This window comes from Micropterus dolomieu, linkage group LG07 (assembly GCF_021292245.1).
Source record: "Micropterus dolomieu isolate WLL.071019.BEF.003 ecotype Adirondacks linkage group LG07, ASM2129224v1, whole genome shotgun sequence".
NCBI classification, from domain to species: Eukaryota; Metazoa; Chordata; class Actinopteri; order Centrarchiformes; family Centrarchidae; genus Micropterus; species Micropterus dolomieu.
In genome coordinates, this window is record NC_060156.1 from 5,797,066 (window position 1) to 5,817,711 (window position 20,646).

Consider the following 20,646-nt stretch of genomic DNA (forward strand, 5'->3'; position numbering starts at 1 on the left):
GTGTTTGTTTATAAGTTAAACTATAGTTAAAATACATATAGGTAAAATTTCTGTGTAATTATAATGGGAAGGAACAAAAGCGCGCACACACACAGACACAGACACAGACACAGACACACACACACACACACACACACACACACACACACACACTGGTATAATAAATATGCTAAGATATTCACACACCCTACAATCAGAGAATGTTGCCTGCACATCTTTTTCTAATTAGCTAATTTGTAGCTGCATCTTCGTTTCTTACGATTTCTATGTTTAAAAGTGATTAGCTGATTTGAAGTGCCTGTATTTTAACAATATGAAGCTCTAACTGTGAACCAGCTGTAGAAGCTGTTGAGGGTGATCTAACAGTAAATTAACACTTGACTTTAGCGCTAATAACACAGGTAAACAATACAGTCTGGTAGCTACTTCCGAATCACAGTGACAGTAAAAGCATGGCAGGAGCTCCAAAACTGTGGAGAAAAAAAAACAAAACAGGAGTTTGCTGATATTTTTTTCATTTAAATCAAATTCAGCTGGGCTCCTTTTATATTTGTTGCTCTTCCTATATTGTTAATGATTGATAAGAATTCAGTCCATTTATGTGTGGTGGTGGGGCATGAAAGTTTTATGGCTTCCGAATAAGTTTGAAAAACACTCTACTCTATACTATACTGTGTGCCTTGTAATTCAAATGTTTGAACCACTAGTTCTGTCTCTGAACATGTACCTGCTTTAATGAATGGACAGACAGGAACTTGGATGATGAAGCAAATTGTTGTTTTCCACAATTACCTTGTTATGCAAGTCCACAGTCCACTGTATAATTAACCATGGTTGCGTGGCTTCTAAAGACAAGCGGAACAAAGACAGAAAACATTTATAATTAATAATTCTTTCATTGTTAATTAACCACTCATTTATCTTCAACTTGAACTTGAGTAACATCCAAGCTAATAGCTAAATTATTGTTTTTAGAGGACAGCTCCAGCTTCCATGTATTCCTGCAGCACCTGAGAAGTCTACAGCAGGGGTGGTCATCTGCCACAAAGTGTGGTCTGCCGGTTTAGGGCTAGTGAATTTGGCATCTACCACATTTTTTTTTGCAGGATTTTTAGACAAAGGCTAAATAAAAAGACAGAGACAGAAAAAAACAACAACATTACAACACACAGTTTTTTCTTTGGTGCACTTCTTATATTGAGAGATAGACTAAGGATTTTGAGCAAGTTACAGGCTTTTGAAGTTAATCCACTGTGTAGTGCTGTTTGTTCTACCTGTTTCAAGAAATGCCCTTACTGTTTTGCAAATGTTAAGGATGATTTGAGAAATGTGCCAAAGTGACTGAGAAAAAACTGTAAAGGGAGACAGGAGACAACATGATGAAAACTGAATAGAAAGTGAGAAAAAGATACAGACAGGCAGAAGGATCATGAGACTGCCAGACACATTGTTTGACACTGAAGAAGACTGACAGAAAAATACTTTAGTTCTATTAGTGCGCATTAATCAGGAAGAAGGGTCTGATGAGTCTGATAAGAGTGTGACAGCATTATGAACTGCTGTTGAGCTGCAATCCTAAATGCAACCATGCACAGAAGAATGTGTGCAGACTTCATGCATTCTTGTTTGCTGATTTTTGCTTACATGCATGATTTTTAGGTGTGCCAATGCACAGTTAGTGTTGGCACTTCAACAGCCACATTCAAGTCATTTGCAAGCCCCTTATGTTTATATTTTAAATGCCATTTTGATGGTCCCCTCACTAATTTCATTGAGACATTACTAAACCCTGTTTGGACTCTCGGCTGCCATAATCTGGAGTCCTTTCTGCTCCAGCTCTGCACTTTTGTTTGATTTGTGATTTGGTTTATGAACCTGCAGCGGCTTTAATGGAAGAGACACACACACTCTGATCCCCATTATCTACCTTCTGCTGCACACAGAGGCTGATAAGAGGAGGAGGAGGAGGAGGAAGAGAGGAAAGAGGCTAAAAATGAGGACTAAGTCATGGCCCTCATTATCAAATCCCATCAATGGGGGGAGAAACAGACTAACAGGAGGAGGGGGGGCAGAAGAGGGAGAGGGAGTATATTTATAAATTGAACAAGAGAGAAAATAGTGGGATTCTAAAGATAAACTGAGGTGGGGGAAGAACAGAGAAGGAGTGATTTGCCAACATAAAGAAAGCGAGGGTCACCTATGGAGTGACAGATAATAGAAAGAACACACCAAGCCTCTGATGTGCATGTGTGAGGGGATGAAGGCGCCAGGTCAACCTTCATAAGCCATTGATTTACGCAATCCCAGTCACTACCTAATATTTCATCTGTGCTACATTTGCAATCTCCCATCCGCCGAGGCCATGAGCCATTACCGATGGCCAAGATCACAGCATGGTGGCCCCCTCAGAGTAATGAGATAGAGAGAGCTGGAAAGTGAGAGATGGGGCAGGCAGAAAAGAGGTGGAGGAGAAGGGGGAGGAGGAGGAGGAAGAGGAGGAGGAGGAGGAAAGAGTACAGGACAAAAAGGGGGATAATGGAAGGGAAGAAGAGGATGGGGATGAGGGTGGATGGAGGTTTCTCAATGTGCCATTATGGAGCATGAAAAGGAAAAAATCAGAGATGGGCAGAGAGAGAGTCATTGAGATGGGGGTTGAGTGAAAGTACAGGTAGAGAACGACAGAGAGAGATACGGAAGGGAGATTGCTTTTCTCTAATTATGTCCCTTTTCAGTGTCAGAGAGACGGATATAAAGCTAATTCCACCTGCCCTCCTTCTCATCCCTGCTTTTTTCTAAAAGCCTGTACTCGTTTTCTTTACCCCCTTTCACATGAAGCACGTTGCAGGCTATTTTCATGACACCAAAATGAACAGATGGCAATATCAGCCCATACAAAAGAGAGATTTTGTGGTTACTATCACCGTGACAACAACCCTCGACCACCCGCACAATATATTTTGCTTCTGTTCCATCGAAGGCAAAGCTCCATCTCCCTCTGTCTGGCCTGGTCTACTTCTATCTGTCCATTCATCTGACTCTCATCACCCTCAGTCTCTCTTTGATATCTGTGTTTTTCACACAGGCGTAATCAGTGGTAGTGCTATTGAAGCCCAAAACACTGCATCTATACAGCCGTCAGTTGGTCGAAGAGATCTTAAAATCGAATTGGCCACACAAGGTGATAGGTCTTTAATGGATAGCACAAAGGCAAGCAGAAACACAACGTACAGATGTAAGATATCACAAATGCAAATGCGAATGCACACTCACAAAGCCATTTCATTTGTACGCTTCAGTAAAGTATGAAACATAATCTTACCACCATACATTAGTAGCCCTGTAATTGGGGCATTTCTTATTAAAAAGCATATTATATTGTAACTTTATGCTACAGATAAAAGTCCTAATTATTCCATTCTGATTATATTTGATTAAGTCTTTCTCTCCGCACCCTCAGAAATCTCACAATCTCATTGAAGGGGTAATTTCCTACTTCAAAAGCTAATTAAGCACACAATCAGAGCACAAAGGACTGGCTGTAGCCATGACCCAGCATGTACTACATTTAACAACCCAAAATTGCTAACAAAGTTTAATTTTCATTCCCTTTTTTGCAAGGTGATTCACCTGAATTACTACATATTCAGGGCAATGTTTTTTAGTTCAAACTTTATATTTCCAGGTCATTTTGGCATCTATCTATCTATCTATCTATCTACCTATCTATCTATCTATCAATCTATCAATCTATCAATCTATCTATCTATCAATCTATCAATCTATCTATCTATCAATCTATCAATCTATCAATCTATCAATCTATCTATCTATCTATCAATCTATCAATCTATCAATCTATCTATCTATCTATCAATCTATCAATCTATCTATCTATCAATCTATCAATCTATCTATCTATCAATCTATCAATCTATCTATCTATCTATCAATCTATCAATCTATCTATCTATCTATCTATCTATCAATCTATCAATCTATCAATCTATCTATCTATCTATCTATCAATCTATCAATCTATCAATCTATCTATCTATCAATCTATCTATCTATCTATCAATCTATCAATCTATCAATCTATCTATCTATCTATCTATCTATCTATCTATCAATCTATCTATCTATCTATTCATAAACCATATGTCACAGTGAATAATAAACCCCCCACCCAGTCAGCAATCAGAATATTGCATCAGGTGCAGGTGAGTGCATGCCTACATGTTATGTATTTGAGAGACGATGGTGGCCGTCAGTTTCACCCAAAAAACTGTAAAATTTGAGATGTGCCATCTTGCTTGGACACTGGCAATGTGCACTTTTCACAGCAGTCAGGTGCACCGCAGAGAACTATATAAATGAACTACAAAGTCCTAGCAAGGGAAAGCCCCTCAGAACGTGCCCAGAATGAGTGACAGGATGCTGTGAACACGAGTCCGTCTTGCCATCGCCACAGGAACAGTGGAACCTGAACGAAGGGCTCTGATAGGCCCAGTGGGGTGGAGATTGCTCTGCCCCTGATTGGATGATTAGGGGCTGCGGGGGCTCAAATCAGCCGTTTTCAGGAAGAGAGTGGTTTGGTTAAGTGGATTGGCAATGTGTGTGCTCTGTGTGCACTCTTTGTGTGAGTGTGTGCTCTGCTTGTGTCTATTTCTGTGTTTAAATGTGTGCGTGTGTGAGCTTGTGTGTCTGTGTCTGTGTGTTCGGCAATAGGTGAGTCCAGTTCAATAAAAGAGTAGCGACAGAGGGAACCAAAATTTAAAGAAAGGAAGGAGTGAGGACAGAAGCAAAGCACGGAGTAGGCTGAATGTATTTAGAAAGAAACATGAAGTAGGGAGGACGAGAAAAGTGGGAACAATAGTTTGCGTGTGTGTGAGTCAAGCTAATGATGGGTCAAGACTTATATACTATACTATACTATGTATATGTGTGTGTGTGTGTGTATATACTCAGCAAAAAAAGGAAAGGCCCTCAGTTACAACTGCTTTTATTTTCAGCATATTTAACGTGTTAATATTTGTGTGAACATAAATAAATTTAACAACTAAGACATAAACTGAACAAGGTTTCACAGACGTGATTCACAGAAATGGAAACATTTGTCCCTGAACAAAGGGAGGGTCAGAATCAAAAGTAACAATCCGTAGCCTATCTGGTGTGGTCCTGTGAAGGTGTTGTCACATGTGGTGTGCCACTGCAAGGGCGATCAGATGTTCTTCCTGTCTCCCTGTAGTGATTTCTTAGGCATCTCACAGTACAGACATTGCAATTTATTGCCCTGGCAACATCAGCAGTCCTGATGCCTCCTTGCAGCATGCCTAAAGCACGTTCACACAGAGGTGCAGGGACCCTGGGCATCTTTTTTTTTGGTGTTTTTCAGAGTCAGTAGAAAGGTCTTTAGTGTAAGTGTACGTTTTTATAACTGTGACCTTAATTGCCTTCCATCTCTATGCTGTTAGTGTCTTAACAACCATTCCACATGTTCATTTACTGTTTATGGTTCATTGAACAAGCATGAAAAACATTGTTTACACCCTTCACAATAAAGATCTGTAAAGTTATTTGGATTGATACAGAATTACCTTAAAATACAGTTTCATGAGAAAGGGTGACTTCTTTTGCTATATATAGTAGCTTTTTTAATTATCAGGACAGGTACACATATTTACTTATACTTATATTTACTAATTTAAGAAGACCTTTGAAATCACTGAAAAGTCCTGGATCCACAAGTCCTCTTGAACATTTAGCTCTAAACAAGCATTGGAAAAGCTGCAGTCTGTGAACATGTGTGTGCCGTTGTCTATGAATGTGCATATATATATACATATATATATATATTTAGGGGAAATGTAATACAGGTGTTTGAACAAAGAACAGTGGTTATTTTAGTCAGCTGGGTACCCATGACAACTGAGGGACTGAGAGATGTGGATGTACGCAGGCTGGCTCAATCATCTGCTCAGACACTTTTCCTCTGCAACTAGCCGGTAGGATGTGAAATACATAGGTTTTAGAGACTCACGTGTATTTTGTGTCTTACATTGTTGGGAAGTCACGGTTCTTGCATCTGTGTGGACACAGTCGGTTTGTTCTGTTGGAAGTGGTGGCTGGAGTGCCCCGTCCTGTGAGAGCAGCTGTCAATTCAGTCGAGACCATTCGAATAATTTCCGCCACGTTTCGTTTTTACTATTTCAATCTGGGGATACTCGTGCCATATGAGATGGATTAAGGCACATATAAAGACACTGTTCAATGTGGTGAAAAAAAGGCATGGAACATATTTTTATTCAATCAAGTACAAAGCCTTAGATCCATCTGCAGAACCATAAGCTGGTGTTTCTCATTGTAAAAATATTCTATTGTATCCTTATGCTGTAGATACGTCCTAATTTTTCCATTCTGATTATATTTGATTAAGTCATTCTCTTCACACTCACAGAAATCACACAATCTCATTGAAGGAGTAATTTCCTACTTAAAAAGCTAATTAAGCCAATCAGAGCACAAAGGATTGGCTCTTGCCATGACCCAGCATGCATGACTTTTAATTATCTAAAATTGCTAACAAAGTTTAATTTTCTTGTCTTCTCTATGTGATGGGCTTCATAGTTTTGTGACCTGATAATGTTTTTATTAAAATCCAGCAGGAGTTTTGTACTAAAGCTTGGAACTGTGACTGTGTCAGTGCTGTAGTTCTGTTGCAGCTTACTGTAAGACAAAGTTCATTCAGGCTTGTACAATAAGTGAATAAAAATTAAAACAGATATATAAATACACTGCATATAAACATAGAACCATGTCTTTTAAACTCTCTGCCCCTTTATCTTTATGTCAGAAAATCTTTCTTTGTTACACACTGTAGCTCTGCTTTAATCTTGAGAAGCTGCAGACTCTATTCATTCAACTTACACTGTAAATTTACTGCTAAACTGAGATTTATTTTTGACCCTTTTCTCTCTCTCGCTCTCTCGCCTGTCATTCACCGGTCTTGTGCATAGTTTTGCGTGTATGCTGTGCTGCCGACAACTGCATGCACGTTGCGGTTTCTCGCGGGTCTATTTCAAGTAGCCGGCTATTTAAAAACGATAAAATATTCTTTGTGTGGTTCATCAAGCGTGACAAATTATCCTGAAAGTCCTGCGACGTGCGGACAACTCGGCACAACACCAGTGAAGCTGGAGCTCTGTCTCTTCAGCAAGTGTTTCTCTTCTGCCATTACACACATACACGCTACGCCTACACATGCGCACTGATGACCCAAGGTTAGGGTTACAATTTTGGATTTATTTATGCACTTTAAAAACATTTATTGAAAGTTTTATTCTTTTTACATGTTTATTTACAGCACTAAATGTTGAAATGCATATTGTAATAGGCTATACATTAACTTATTGGAAGAAAACTGGTAGATCTATTTTAAAATCAAATGTTAAGCACCCCCATATCGCCACAATGGTGTGATCTTTGTTTCGCTGCGAAGCTGTGACTGTGAGTGAGATTGACAGTTGAATCAGGCTCCGCCCATCGAAGCATCGAATCTTCGACTATTCGGGATCAGCCCTAAATGAGAGTGAGCATTTAGCACTCATTCTTTTAAGAGTTTGGGGGATCCCCAACAAACAAAAATACAAGAGCAAAAGTGTAAGGATTGTATCAATGTATGTATGTTTATCTGCATTAATGCAATCAGCCAACATTAGCATGACAGTTTAACTGGTTACCTACACTAACCTTTCATTAGTCCTACTTCTAAGACCAAGATTATTAGAAAGGGGCCATGTGTATTTTTCAGCGGCCTCTTGCAGTGATGTTTCAGACTGCAACCATTACCACCACTTACAGTAGAGGTGCTCCAATCAGGATTTTATTCGGCCGATCATCGATCACTGGGTCTATTTGAAGCCTTCTTTTTATCATGTAGCATTATACAATAAACTGTATAATAATTAACACATGATAAAGTATCATGAAATGCTTTTCTGTGGAATATACTACAAAAACTGAAAAAACAGCATCAATCCTTGTGCAAGACGCACAGTCTACATCTTTTACATAGGCCAACTGTTTACCAGAGGAGAGAGTAGCAAACACTTTACAGCCAGCAGGTTTTTATTTGATTTTTATAAAGGTTAAAAATACGGGAGATGTGTGGGGAAACATTTAATGGGAGGATACCCGGTGAAAACGGAAAAATACGGGAGAATCCGAATGACATGAGAGGAGTAGGGAGAGAAGGGGGGTAATGTTAGGCTACATACATGATAAAGCTTATAGTTAGGGCTGGCTCTTAGTTAGGCTGCTATAGGCCTAGACTGCCGGGGGACTTCCCAAGATGCACTGAGCTCCTCTCTCCTCTACTTTCTCTCCCTCTGTATGCAACCTCATCCCATTAATGCATATTACTAACTCAACTTCTCCCCTTTCCGGTAGTCTTGTGCTTTCTCGTCCCTCTCCTCTCTCCTCCTATCACTTCCTGCAGGTGTTTCTGGCTCTGGAGCTGTGGAGTCTGGATCTGTGGTTGCGGGTCACCTGCTGCCTCCGTGTTCCTGCTCGACACCCTCGGCTACAACTATTGTTAATAGTCCTATTGTTATTATTGTTATTATAATAATTAACATTACGATTGTTATCATTAACACTACTATAAATATCTGTACGATTTTTCATTTAGTCTATAGCAACATCACCTTTACTGTCTGTACTTCTGTGTGTGTATACTGTGTAGGCTGCCTGCCTCTCTCTCTTTCTCTCTGTCTCTCTCTCTCTCCTTCACCCCCAACCGGTCGAGGCAGATGGCCGCCCTCCCTGAGCCATGGTTCTGCTCGAGGTTTTCCTTGCCTCTGTCGCCTAGTGCTGCTCTTGGTGGGAATTGTTGGGCTTCTGTAAATAACATCACAGAGTCTAGACCTGCTCTTTTATGAAAAGCGCTGTGAGATAACTGTTGTTGTGATTTGCCGCTATATAAATAAAATTGAATTGAATTAAAAATAAACCTCCACTGCAACGTTATACAGTAATATTTTTTATCAGTTTGGCGTTTAATGCGCTCGTTACATGATAATGCTACAATGAATGCATGTCGCCGACATGACACATCAGCTGTCGTTATCCTGCCAGCATTTCAAGAACTATTTGTGTATCTTTCACCAAAGACGCTCACCAACGTCAGCAGAGCTGAATTTGTTGGATGATAATGAAGTCGGTTAGTGAGCTAATGAATATTATAAATTAGATGTTGCCACTCTTTAGTGAAACAGTTAGTAGTAAGTAACGTTAATGTCCCCTTTAACTTGTTTTTTCTCTTTTGTGAATTCTCTTCTTTTTCTCTTTGCTGATCCTGTCCCAGTATCAGCCATAACCACTGAATGTATGATGAGATGAGTTTGTTTGGTTACTAAAAGGATTTCTATAGAAACTGATCAACTATTGTAGTGCCGTCTGGTCTCCTTTTCTCAGAAAGCTTTTGAAAGTGTGAAGGCAATTTTTGTGATTCTCCTTCCTGGCTGACCCCACCCATGGGTCAATCTTTTAAACTGCAGGTCGATGCCAGTCACATGGGTCCAGGTGGGGTATTGCTGCAGGAGGATGATTTTGGTATTGACAAACCTGTGAGTATTTTCTCAAAAAGGTTTAACAAGCATCAGTTGAACTGAAGCTATAGTTGTGATTTGGTCTTTGCAGCAGCTGGAGATGTGTGTAGGTTCAGGTCCTGTGGTCATTTATACATAGCCCACTCCTTTGACATTTTTTACTCTCTGCCCTGTCCAAATTAGAGGCGTGTTAGTTGGTCCATGTTTCTCCAATCTTACTGTTTTGACATACAGAACATCATATTAAAGGAAAGGACAATATAGTTGCAGATGTCTTGTTCAGATCCCTTTGCCAGTGATTGTTGTTCCATATTTCATATTATATTCATATTTTTAGTCTTAAGGTTACTTTGTATTTTTAACTTAACAGTACATATTAATTTGTTATTATATTTTATCCGATAATACAATATACCCTAAATAATTTCCCAGACCCCAAGGTTGCATCTTCAAATAACTTTTTTTGTCACTCAGTTTTGTCAATCAGTCTGAAACCCAGAAATTGTGAATGATTCTATTTTTGTTGTGAACTAATTGGTTTGGCCTGTAGTTAGAGCTCATTAAATCTTCCAGCGACAAGTAAAAGCAATGGTCACTGAAAACAAGCCAGCTTTTGTCTACTCTGTCTGTAATCAGTGACACATTGTGGCATATTTATATGCAGTGCAATTTGCATTCACATGTACGTATGTCCTAATGATGCACGGGTCAGAGTTTTTTAATACCCACACCCACAAAACCCATTGTGAGAGCCAAACTGCACCGCCCAACCCCCAAACTGACCCCCAAACCTCCAACTTTATGCATTATGGAAGGCTGGCACAATTGTCATAACTGAGTGCTGCTAGAGGTTTTAAAAAAAAAAAATCGTAACTGATGAAAAATGTGGGATAACCCAGACATAAAAATAGATTTAACAGATTTTTAATACTGTAATTGTGAGAACGCACACACCAGATGATTCAGTGAAGACGCAAGGTCACACACTTGGCGTTTACTAAACAGTTTCAGAGTGGCGATTCCTGGGACTGTTATTGAGCGTGATTTCAGAAAAAAAACTGGTTGCACTTGTGTGTGTCCAAGGTTTGGTCTGCAGTGGGGGCTGGCCAATAGAAGGAACTAGGGCACCGCCCTCCCTGCTGGTGATTTTTCTTTTTAAAATTAACATTTTTTAAATAAACAGTAATTACTTTTTTTAAGCATATGTGTGTTTAAAATGCATAATAATATGTAATCTATAAAATATAGGCTAAATAATATTGTTTGGGGGGGAAATTAGCTTCCTGCTCATCCACTGATCTCTTCTGGGGCGCCCAGGCAGTACAGCGCCCAGGCAGTACAGCGCCCAGGCAGTACAGCAGCGCAGCCAGTAGCTGACACAAGATATGCCCATAGCAACATAAATTAAGCCAATCAGTGTCCTCGAATCTGATACCTTAAGGGCAATATTTTGGTGGTAGTGGGACGCGTGACGTTGTTGACAATGACGAATGCAGAACTCAAGACACAGGCTTTCAGCATTGGCTAGCTGGATGCAATCATGTAAATGCCGTGTTTTGCTTCCCATGCTTGCTTTTTAAAACGGCGGGGATGGATACACTGTTACAGGAGTAAATAACACGATACATTTATCTGAGAAGATTAAGAAACATGAGTGTACAAGGGCACATATTGATGAAACGGTGAAGCTAGCCATGCTAGGCAGAGTTAACCTCGCTACCCAGCTGGACGAACGCCACAGAAGTGGGGTGAGGAAAGAGGTGGATAAGAACAGGCACGTTTTATCAAAGATAATTGACTGTGTTAAATTCTGCGGGGCCTTTGAGCTGGCCTTGTGTGGCCACAATGAGACCGAATCCTTTGACAACCCTGCCGCTGGACAGTGTGTTGGAGTGTCAAAGGCACCTCAAAGACTGTGCAAAATGAACTTTTGGACAACATGCTGTCAGTTCTTAAAGATCACATTCTGGAGGAAGTAAAAAATGGCAATCTTGCTATTCAGGCAGATGAGACAGCAGACATTTCCAACCCCCATGCCAGTTGGTGCTTGTGCTACGGTACATTGACAAGGAGAACACACATGTTCAGCCTGAGATGTATTTAAGATGGCTGCTAACTCTGCCCACTCTCTCTTTTGTTTCCCACAGCACCGTGCACCACCCCAGGGACACGCCAGCTCTTCATTTGTGACTTATTATGTAGCTTTTCCTTTTGCACTCACTACATTTTACACTCACCCACACACTCATGACGCTCCTGATAATACTGATTTTCACATTTGTTTTGAAGTTTATGTTTATGTTTAGTTGATACAATAAAACCCTTAAACTTATGTTTGTGTGAGCTTCCTCTCCTTGTTACAAGCAGGAACCAACTTGTAACAGCATTAAATAATTTCTGACTATTTCACAAAGCACTGGTATCCTGCAGTTTGTGTTAAATTGTATTGCGACAGTTACTGAAACTTTCTGAATATGGCACAGGACCACCTAAAATATTTTTCACCAGCCACCACTGTTGCTCTGAAAAGCAAAAAGACAACAAAACTGCAGATTAATTTGTGCCTGAAAAGATGGATTTGACATGGCTTTTACATTTTATAGTGCAAACAACATACGGTTGGCAACCTTTCCCGGTTATCTCACTCTTATTAGCGTTAGGTTTCTGCTCAATATTCCGTCTGAAATCTGGGAGACTCCGATCAAGTTGGTAACATAAAGATTATGTCTCACACTACAGGATCATTTGGGCAAATAATCTGTTCAGACTAGGGGTGTGACGAGATCTCGCAAGATTAAATTGTGAGAAATCTCGTCAGGTAAAAAACTGTCGCACGCAAATTAAATTTTTCACACGCTGTCAAGCCACACATCGGGTAATATTCTGCCTTTTCTCAGGACATGTCAGAGAACACACATGGCCTATGTGGGAGGGATTCTGAATGTGCAGAAAAGCTATTAAAGTCCAGGAGTTTATAACTAAATTAAAATTAAATAATTTATCATTGTGGTGAAAAGGTGCCACAATCATATTTAAAGAGGTTACTTCCGCAATCAAAGACACAAAGAGTAGGGAAGTATAAATCATGACTTAGCTGGGATGATATTAAATAAGTTGATCTACAGGAGAAACAAATCTGATAGAATGACTGAGAGCTGCACTGCATTATATTCTGTTATAGTTAGGCTATAGATTTTGAATCGTCACATGCCACCTGAATTTTGTCCCATCCATCCATCCATCGTCAACCGCTTATCCTGCGTACAGGATCGCAGGGGGCTGGAGCCAATCCCAGCTGACATTGGGCGAAAGGCGGGGTACACACTGGACAGGTCGCCATTCCTGAATATTGTCTTCCTCTTTATAAAAAAAATCTTTATAAAAAAACTGTTGCAGAAAAATTCATCAGAATGCAGGAATTAAAGTGTTTAATGCTCAAAATTTTCATATATTTCAGCACTAAAGATTTCTTCAAAACCTCGAATCTTGTCTCGTCACACCCCTAGTTCAGACCATGCTCGAATTGGGAACACCCCAGCGATTGTCAGCTGCATGTAAAGAAAATTCCAAAGACAATCATTCAAAGTTAAGATGTGATTATAACCAAAGTGTTGTGAATGTGAATGTCCATGTTAGTTTGGGTGTAAACTGAATCTGAGAGAGAGAGAAAGAGAGAGACAGAGCTTGTACCGCTCTGCTCGATTGTTCCCTCCCTGTTTTTATTTTTTTGTTAGTACATTACAGTCTTTGTGTATGTTTCTGTGGACAGGTTTTTCTGCTCTGAGCTTTTTTTATGTGAAAGGGTGTTCATGTGTGATGTGTGTGTATGTGTCGAAGTATGTAATTTTCAGTTGTGTGTGTCCCGACCTGTTCTGTTGTACAGTTTCTTCACAGTAAACATCCGTTCAGCCTTCCCCTCCAGAGGGACAGTGGACCCTCTCAGTACCTACTGCTGTGACTCCACCAGCTAATGAGCCTGTCTGTCTGACAGACACACGCAAACCGGAGTATAGTCTTACACAGACACACATATATATAGTCCTATACACACATTAATGAGAAAACAACTTACAAACACCACACACAGAGACACAAATTTCAAAGTAATCGAATGCAAGTCTAATCCCTGAACAGATTCAGAAAACATGCTATTTGGGGGAAAAAATCCCAAGTACCAGTCAGTACAGTATATGTTCTGCATCATCAACACCTTCAAACCAAAACTCCACGACACCATGTGTCTAATTAATCACATGTTCAACAAACCGGTCAACTTGCTCGAGAATGTGTCACTTGATCTGTTCAGCTGTGACAAGCACAGAAAGAAAAACAACTATTGCCCTTGACATGGTTTTGTTTTCGCTTTAGGATGTGATGTGAACATCCTACAGTCGTAATTTGTGTGGCTTTATTGTGGCGTTTTTGATGTATTTTTGTAGTGGATGCATACATGTGTGAGTTTTCAGTGGTTGTCCACTTCATATTAAAATGAACACTCAGTTATCAGTTGCAGCTCAGTAAGTTTTTTGTTTTGTTTAATGACCTGTTTACACTGTACATGATTTCAGCACTACAACATGGAGACAAAGAAAACAGAGGCATAATTACTGGGACTGAAAGTCATCTTTGGGTTAAACTAAGCCATTTAAGGTGGTCTCTGCATCTGATTACAGTGACTCCCTGTGGAGGTATTCTGGGCATGTCCAACTGGGAGGGGATCCCAGGGCAGACCTAGAACATACTTGAGCGATTTCATGTCCCATTTGGCATAGGAGTGCCTCGGGATACCCCCAAAGGAGCTGGAGGATGTGGTTTGAGAAATGGATGTTCAAGCTACTGTGCTTTGTCTGCTGCAAAAAAATGAACTGATAGATAAAGGTAATTTATGTACGTACATAACAGTGCTACACTGCTTAAATGTAAGTGCTAAAAGATACAAAATCAAGCTGACCATAGCTGTTGTGCCAATGAAGGATGATACTGGCACTTTTCAAATTCAAGTGTTTATTAGTCACAATATATATTCTGGATTAAATACCAGCTTAAGGTCAGAGAAGTATGCTTCTGACAGACAAAAGTTAACAGACGCAGGTATATTTTTAGTACATATTCTACTGTGAAACATTCTGGATCACCACAATGCCATTAAATCTCATATGAAAGCTTACGGGCTACCACATACTTCATGAGACTAAGAGCAGTGGGTCTGTGTAGTGGGACAGGGCACAATTTCCGCAGTACTGCTCATACTAAAAATATAGCACTCAGGCTATTGTAAAACACGTCATGAATTCTCCATCTGGATTGAAAAACATGCAGTACAACAAAGGTCTTTGTTCTGGTTCTGTGGGGAAAATGCAGTGACCCTGGCACATTTATTTTTGTACTCATGAAACGTTTATCTTCCCGTTGTGCCTTTCTAAGAAGAGATGTGCAATTTGAAAACAAGCATGCTCTATACTCCCTCAGCCCGACAATACTGTCCATATAAAACTTAATTTCTTATTTTCTAAATTGAACACCTGGGTACATACCGACTGTAAATCCAGGTATGTTCTGTTACTGTCATCCACGTCAGACATCTGGTTCCTCAGAACAAGAAGTAAAAATGGGGTTTTGTTAGAACTAGTGAAAAGTCTGTGGACGTTAATCAAATGTGTGCCATTCAACCAATCATGTGACATTGTTGACCAGTTGTAAGGAAGACTGCGCTAAAATTCCTACATCTTTTGCTGGTTACACTACACTTGTTTCCTTTCAGTATAAGATTCAGCTTGAACTAAAATCAGAATCAGAATCAGAATCAGTTTTATTGCCAGGTATGTGTACACATACGAGGAATTTGACTCAGGATTGTACATTGCTCACGATGTGCTTACTTATACAATAATACAATAACACAATAATAAAATAATAATAAAATAAAATCTGACACAAACTACAGAATAGACAACACTATAACTAACACACTATGAACAAAACAATATAGACATATTGACAAATTGTGCAGTGATCAGAGTGCAAAGGATGCAAGAGTAAACTATTCTTATTATGTACATGTTGAAGGTGGATATGATATACAGGTACACATACACATACATGCATACATGTACACATGTACACAGTGTGATGGAGCATAGTGCAAAGGATGCTGGAAAAAATAAATAAGACCTATGACCTTATGACCTGAGGTAGGTGAATTGGTATACAGTATATACAATACTATGTCATATTGTATATACTGTATACAATATATACAATATTGTATATATTGTATATATTGTATACAGTATATACAATATGACATAGTATGAACAGCACTGAAATGTAGAACAGTGAAAAAATAATAAGTGGAAACCAGTAAACAGGTGCTGATTAGAGGCAGAGTTACTGGGTTATTGCACAGGAATTGTTCCTGACACTGTGAGTCAGAAATCAGCTGTTCATCAGAGTGATGGCTTGTGGGAAGAAACTGTTTCTGTGTCTGTTGGTTCTGGCGTACAGTGCTCTGTAGCGCCTACCAGAGGGGAGGAGCTGGAACAGGTTGTGTCCGGGGTGAGATGGATCTGCAGGGATGTTTCCTGCCCGTTTCCTGACTCTGGAAATGTCCTGAATGGAGGGCAGGTTGGCATCGATGCTTTTTCTGCAGTCCTGACTGTCCGTTGTAGTCTGCTCCTGTCCTTTTTGGTGGCAGATCCAAACCAGACAGTGATGGAGGTGCAGGGGACAGACTGGATGATGGCTGTGTAGAACTGGATCAGCAGCTCCTTAGGCAGGTTGAGCTTCCTGAGCTGACGCAGGAAATACATCCTCTGCTGGGCCTTCTTGATGATGGTGTCAGTGTTGAGCTCCCACTTCAGGCCCTGGGATATAGTGGAACCCAGAAACTTGAAGGATTCCACAGCAGACACAGGGCTGTTGAGTATGGTGGTGGGGGGCAGAATGGAGGAGCTCCTCCTGAAGTCCACGGTCATCTCTACAGTTTTGAGTGTGTTAAGCTCCAGGTTGTTCTGACCGCACCAGAGAGCCAGCTGATCAACCTCCCGTCTGTAGGCCGACTTGTCACTGTCCCGGATGAGGCCGATGACACTACGGTCATCGGCCTCATTTTGACAGATGGGTCCCCTGAGGTGCAGTCGTTGGTGTAGAGGGAGAAGAGCAGTGGGAAGAGCACACACCCCTGGGGGACGCCAGTGCTGATAGTCCAGGTGCTGGATGTGATGTTCCCCAGCTTCACCTGCTGACTCCTGTCAGTCAGGAAGTCTGTGATCCACTGACAGGTGGAGGCTGGCACAGTGAGCTGGGTGAGTTTGGTGCTGAGGATGTCCGGGAAGATGGTGTTGAACGCCGTGCTGAAGTCCACGACCAGGATCCTTGCATATGTCCCTGGAGAGTCGAGGTGTTGCAGGATGTGATGCAGTCCCAAGTTCACTGCATCATCCACTGACCTGTTATCCCTGTAGGCAAACTGCAGGGGGTCCAGCAGAGGGCCTGTAATGTCCTTCAGGTGGGCCAACACCAGTCTTTCAAAGGACTTCATGACTACAGATGTCAGGGCGATGGGCCTGTAGTCATTTAGTCCAGAGATGGAGGGTTTTTTTGGGACCGGGATGACTGTGGAGCATTTGAAGCAGGAGGGAACTTCACACAGCTCCAGTGATCTGTTGAAGATCTGAGTGAAGATGGGGGCACGATGGTGAGACACCGTCAGGTCCAGGAGCCTTCCTGATCTTCTGCGTTTGGAAGAGGTGGCTCACGTCCTCTTCACAGATCTTGAGTGCAGGTGAGAGGATGGCGTTGGAGCAGAGGAGAGGTGTGACTCTGGGCTTTTCAAACCTACAGTAGAAACCATTCAGCTTGTCTGCCAGTCGTTGAGTACCAGCAGTGTTGGGGGATGGTCTCTTGTAGTTTGTGAGTGTCTGTAGGCTTCGCCACAACGACGCAGGGTAGTCAGCTGCAAAGCTCTTATTTAGCTTTTCAGCATAGCACCTCTTTGCAGCTTTGACCTCTTGAGTCTTTGTGTTCCTGGCCTGGTTGTACAAGACTCTGTCCCCACTTCTGAAGGCCTCCTCCTTGGTCTGACGAAGCTGCCCGAGTTTCGCTGTGAACCAGGGTTTTTGGTTGTTGTATGTGCGGAAGGTTTTAGTCGGCACACACATGTCCTCACAAAAACTGATGTAAGATGTCACAGTGTCAGTTAGTTCCTCCAGGTCAGTGGCTGCAGCCTCAAAAACACTCCAGTCACTGCAGTCAAAGCAGGCCTGTAACTCCAGCTTTGACTCGTTGGTCCATCTTTTCACAGTCTTTACAACAGGTTTAGCAGATTTCAGTTTTTGCCTGTGTGTCGGGAGAAGATGAACCAGACAGTGATCAGAGAGTCCCAAGGTTGCACGGGGAACAGAGCGATAGGCGTCCTTTAATGTAGTGTAGCAGTACTGTACTTTGTACAGTACAGACCTGTACTTTGGGAGTTCGTGGCTGAGGTTTGCTTTGTTGAAGTCCCCGAGAACAATGAGCAGGGAGTCTGGATGTTTTTTCTCCACGTTAGTTATCTGGTCGGCCAGGTGTAGTAGGCCTGAGGTGGAATGTAAACAGCGACCAGAACAAACGAGGACAACTCCCGCAGTGAATAAAACGGTTTCCAGTTTATAAATAATGTCTCTAGGTGAGGCCTGCATGATTTCTTCAACACTGTGACATCTGTGTACCAACCTTTGTTTATATAGAAACAGAGTCCGCCTCCCCGTGTTTTTCCCGTGAGCTCCCTTTTGCGATCCACGTGGATGAGATTAAATGGTGAAGTGCGCTGTCCAGGATGCGGCCGGTGAGCCAGGATTCGGTGAAACAGAGGGCAGCAGATCTGCAGAAGTCTGAGTTAGTTCTGTTGAGGAGCAGCAGTGTGTCCATTTTGTTGGCCAGAGAGCGGTGCAGAGCGCAGTGCGAAATCCCTGCTGTCTCAGCTTAACCAGCGCGCTTGCACGTTTTCCCCTGCGCCGTTTCCGAAGGATCCCAAACAGAGCTGCCGCTCCTCCAACTAGTAACTCCGGGAAAGTTCCAGGGTCAATAAAGAGCGGTGGAATAGTATGAGCAGTTGAAAGTCCAATGTTTAAGAGCTCTTGTCTGGTAAAAGTTACCAGAGTGGGATGGCAGAAAACAGCGTTAATTAACAAAAACACAAAAAGCACTACAGAGCGTAATCCCGAGGCGGCCGTCTGCGGCGCCATCTTGGTTAAAAGGAATAATTCTGTACAGGACCACACAATGAGTCACCTCCGCTTAAATTTTGTCTGTGCAAGAACAAACAACAAACCAATATGATAATTTGAGTCACCACAGCACTGCTTTGATTTTGCCTTTCTGTTTTATACACCATAAAACATACTTACTGTCCTGCTACATGTGTTGCTAGGCAACAAGTAGGGAAACTCCAAACACTCAGTGGGAAGAAAAGATCTTTCATGGTGGGAATTGTTGGGTTACAAAGAGTACAGTCTAGACCTGGTCTATATGAAAAGTGCAATGAGACAACTTTTGTTATGAATTGGCACTATATAAATAAATTTTAATCGAATTGGGTATTAAAATTCAGACCAATTTTCCCAACAAAAAGTCTGGTGTCATCAGACACAAGGAGCCATTTCACTGATTGCTCTCATTACATTTAGCTGACTCATTTCTCCAAAGCGACTTACAATTGCTATATATGTCAGAGGTCGCATGCCACTGGAGCAACTACGGGTTAAGTTACTCAGAGACACATTGGTGTCTCAGAGTGGATTCGAACCCAGTTCTCTCACATCAAAGGAATGTGTCTTATCCACTGCTCCATCACCACCCCTCTCAAATCAAATTGCTAGAACAGAGAATATTGATGCATCCCATGCAACACAGTATTTCATCTTCACAGTGGAGAAAACTCATACACACAAGGCTGGACCAGGCAAAATTGATAACTGCCCTCGGGCTCCAGGCCTTAAGGGCACCAAATGCCCAAGGTTCAGCATGTAGCAATTTGTTTGTGGCAATTTGATTAATTGCAAATTCGTTTGGTAGTATGCACCAGTAGAGCACAATATGAACTGAAATAGTAAGGGCCCTTCTCCACAGGAGACTCTTCGCTCTTACCTCTCACACTCATTTTCACACTATTTCCACTTGTCCTTCCCCTGAAGCTGCCCTTTAAACCACAGGCTATCAGCTTAAGTTTTAGGTAATGTTATGCCTACTCTCTTTCTCTCTTTTCCTCCTCTCAACACTAGTTGATATGGGAATCTAGATTGTAGATACCAAACAGGTTGATTCAAGACATTTGAATTGTGTGATTCTCATTGGCTTATCTTCAACTTACACAAACTAAACAGAAACTCTAAGCTCTTCAGCTCGGCTGAAGCCGAAACTGTTTCTTTCATTATCTATATTTTAACGTTGGTGCATTAATTTAGAACACCTGTGTCAGAAGCTTCCAATTATTCTGTTCGGTAACTAGAAATGAATGGACTCTTGCCAGCGAATCAGAATCAAGAATTCTCACTGGCCATGCTATAAAAGAAAAGAACTGCCTATCCACCAATAACTGTATACAAAGACTGAATAACACATTCAAATTTCCCAACACTGAGACATTTTTGCATGGATAGAGGTACATTTATTGTTTTCCTCAGTGAAATATAACCCTAGTAATGGAGGATATTAAATTCATGCACTGCATCAGCCTCTTCCATCTTCCCCACACACTGTATGTGCATATGTGTGGCTGTGTGTGTGAGAGAGGGGGTAGTGTGGAATAAATGGTAAACAGTATGTACAGCAAATATTAGTCTGACTGACAGTTTGTGTGTGTGTCTGTAATCTAGAACTAGATCATTATGACAAGAACACACATGAACACACATGAAAGAACAAGTATGTGCTGCAATGAAAATAGACCCCATGAACACACACACACACACACACACACACACACACACACACACACACACACTCACAGACATCCCTGCTGTCAGCCCGATCAATTCTTATCTTATTACACACACAGGTT

General features: G+C 41.3%; 1 long non-coding RNA gene across 1 annotated transcript; it reads left to right on the plus strand.

The window, feature by feature from the left end:
* The first annotated feature begins 11,353 nt into the window (after nucleotides 1-11,353).
* LOC123974354 lies at nucleotides 11,354-11,940 on the plus strand. The gene is made up of 2 exons (XR_006825830.1): nucleotides 11,354-11,665; nucleotides 11,756-11,940. It is a non-coding gene; the product is annotated as an uncharacterized LOC123974354 (long non-coding RNA).
* The last annotated feature ends 8,706 nt before the right edge of the window (nucleotides 11,941-20,646 follow it).